The sequence below is a fragment of the Myotis nattereri genome (genome assembly GCF_964212035.1).
Source record: "Myotis nattereri genome assembly, chromosome: 7".
NCBI classification, from domain to species: domain Eukaryota; kingdom Metazoa; phylum Chordata; class Mammalia; order Chiroptera; family Vespertilionidae; genus Myotis; species Myotis nattereri.
In genome coordinates, this window is record NC_138082.1 from 21,120,308 (window position 1) to 21,124,076 (window position 3,769).

Genomic DNA, 3,769 nt, shown 5'->3' on the forward strand with positions numbered 1-3,769 from the left:
AATGACATAGGGTTCCAGGTAAAACTGGCCTGAGAAAATATAGGAAGCAATTTGTAACATACTTATACTAAAAATATTGCTATTTGTTTCTCTGGAATTAGAATTTAAATAAGTAGCCTCTATTTTTATTTGCTAAATAGGTCAACCAAGTAGCAGGAAGCTTGGGTTTTGGTAATCGCTTCTGAACCTCTGTACTCATGTACATCCTGTACTTCTCAGTTGTGTGAAGCATTACTTGCTCATTTACTCAAACTAGTTTGAGCCAGTTTCTGTCAACTTGCAACATAAAAGTTCTTCCCTAATAGAAGTTCTGCCATCTTAATCACCAACAGGTATCCTCTTCAAAGAGAAAATAATTTTAGGAAAGAGTCATAGGCCAGAGAAGTTAACAGCAGGACAAGGAATCTTTGCCAGATGTTGGGGCCATAAAAGTACCCAGATTGAACCTTATGCCTGTGGGAGTGGAAAATAAGCCAGTGACAAGGCCATATGGACTAGGATGGAAATACATAGGCTTCATGGGCTAGTATCAAAAGAGAGTCACCATCACCAGTGCAGCCAGCTCCATGTATTCCTGATTGTCTTCCAAAAACAGCTCACCTCTACAAACTGAACCCTTACCTTAATTTCTGGGCTATTTACAGGGAACAAGAGCAGATTCAAATCTCTAATACAAGCCCCAAGTGATGGAGAGAAGCCAAGATGTTCTTGCACTTTGAAGGGGTAGAGGGAGAAAAGGGAGGGGAGGAAGAAGAAAGATTTGTTTCAAAACAACCTCTGTCACTTGCCACCCCCACCTTGGGGAAGAACAACCCCAGGGCAGTCTTGGTGGGAGAGCAAACAGAAAAGTATCTCTCTGGCACCTGGAAGCAAGCAATCTGATCCAAGGGCCCCAGAAACAGATCTTGAGGACAAAGCTTTGTGGGGGTGGGGAGGGCAATGAGTTGTGCAAATTCCAAAGCCCTCCCTGCCCTGCCCTGTCTCCAGGCGCCAGCATGTTATGTCACTGCAAACAAACAGCAAGGGGGAAGTCTGCCAGGAGAAATAACAAGGCTGTTTGTGAGTTTAGGAGGTTTCTACCAGTCATATTGGACAAGGCCATGGGTGAGCTTCCTCCTCCTTACTTGGATTTCTGATGCTAGGGTGCTGGGCCTGATAGTTATTTAAATTCACTTGACAATCATTTTTCTAGCTGTCTTACAAAAACTTTTGAAAAAATAAGTCAAAGCGAATATCATCTCTATTTGGTAGAAAAAGGAAACTGAGATGTGGATTCCCTTAAATCATACACCTGTATCTCTGTCTTCATTTCCAAGGCAGGGCCTTTCCTCTGCAGACATCAACGTGGCAGCTTACGGATCAACACTGGAAAACCCTCTTTGTAACAGTTCATTACAAGTAACTACAACAGAACCACATTTGTATAAATGCTTTCAAACACTCAGAGTTGCACTGATTGGGTAATACCAAACTCCACAGTCAATAAGGAGGGCACTTTTCTTTTGTTGATAAGGCATTTCATTCAAATTTGGCCAAGTTCAGGAAATGTTGCTATTTATTATTGATTTTGGGCATTCTGCGTGGCCTGTACTGGTGTGGTCCTTTGAATTCTCCTTTAAAACACTTGTAACATCTTACTGGTTCCCTCATTAATTATTAAATGACATAAAATCTTTGACATGTGGTCATTTTATAATGGCTGCCTAGGAGGTGGAGCTTTTGACTCTGACTGGCATAGAAACCAACCAATCAGAACCTAATCTGGGTGAACTGCAAAGGCAGAACCTAAGGTGGGGGTTGAGGAGGGGTTTTAAGGGCAATAGCCTGTTTGGTGTAAGGTGTAAGAAAGCAGTTCAATTTTTTAATGACCCATTTGGTAGTATAGTGCCTATGGCTGGCTATCAGTCCAGATATAGGGATTATGTGTTTTTGTCTGCCAAGAGCATCTCCTCCTGATAAAAGAGGCTTCCCCCCACCCCATTTAAACAATCTTATCCTATATAATCTACCTATACTAATAGAAGGATAATATGCTAATTAGACCGGGTCAATCAGCCATCTTCTGGATGTCTAACTTCCTTCTGGACAAAGCCGGAGGGGTGGAGGCCGAGCCAGAGGCAGTTAGGGGCAATCAGGCCTGCAGGGGAGGGCAGTTTAGGGGTGATCAGGCCAGCAGGGGAGAACAGTTAAGGGTGAGATCAGGCTGGCAGGGGGTTAGGGGCAATAAGGCTGGCAGGGAAGGACAGTTGGGGGCAAGATCAGGCTGTCAGGGGAGGGCAGTTAGAGGCGATCAGGCAGGCAAGCAGAGGGGTTAGGGGCAATCAGGCAGGCAGACAGATGCAGTTAGGGGCAATCAGGCAAGCAGGCAGGTGAGCGGTTAGGAGCCAGAGGGCCCAGATTGCGAGAGGGATGTCTGATTGGAGAGGGTGCAGACTAGGCTGAGGGAAACACCCCACCCCATACACAAATTTCATGCACTGGGCCACTAGTCTCTTAATAAGATTAAAAACAACTCTAGAGTGTCCACACAGAAACTCTCATATTCCTCCACACTCCAGAAAAAAAATAATTGCCAACAAGGAGTGAGCAATTCAGTGACAAGGTGGGAGGCATTATATAATAAAAACAAATAAGACTCCTGCCCAAAGGCATTTTTACTCCACCAGCTCCAATGCCTCTAAATTCACTTCCTTTCAAACACCACCCATTTCATAATATGTTTCACCCTGCCTAAGTCCCACTAGTTCTGAGTCTTATTTCACAAACAGCCTGAAACAGTGGGTGTCTAATTATTATTTTTCTTACTTCCTGTATGTAAGCACTTTGATAAATGTTTTCACAAACATTATCTCATTTAATGCATTAGTGTAAGTATGTGAAATATGATTCCCATTCTACTGATATGAAAACTGAATCCAGCAGAGATTGAACCTTGTACATTTTATGTCTGATCAAAGCCACTAATCAAGATGCAAAAGGCAATGAAAAATCTGGCTTCTTTTCTACCAGAGCTAAGGGTTGAAAACATGTATACCTTTCTTGGTCAATTACCAACCTACTTCACCTGAGTGCTTTTATGGTTATTGAAGAAAGATTCTACATTATTGTGGTTCCCCAAGCAGGTTGCACAGCACTTCAATCTCTCTCTAGCAAGCTGATGTCACCCAGCTGGGTGATGCTTTGTGGTACATGATAGGGTTATATCACATATCTTTTATGCATCTATTATTTCACTATGTAAGTCTTAGGCTAAAAGGAATTGTAGGAGTCATTTAATAAAATAATAACACGCATTGAATCTTTGCAACTTTATAATACATCATCATTTCTAAACATTTTTACTTGCATTAGTTAATTTGATCCTCACTATTCAAAAATTGTTCCTATTTTTAAGAGTTTTGTAAGAATTCAATGAGAAAGTGCACAGAACCGAGCACAATGTCTGGTACATAATATATGCTTGATAAATATCACCTATTATTACTGGCAACTCTCTGAAATTGGTAGGCAATATGGTACATTTTCTATCACACTCTCAGGGATTTTCAAAGGATGAAGAATTCTGAGTTTTCTTGACCACCCCTTTGGCCATCAATTTAGCCATCTCATATTTGCTTATTTTGTTTGCTTGTTTCCAGATGACAGGGAAAACTCATATTGCAGTCTCTAGACAGAATTGCATTATGTTAGGATGAGAAATATCTTTTCCAACCCTGGAAATTGGGGAAGTTCCAGTGTTTTCATGGCTGTCAGATCTAAGAAGCTGACA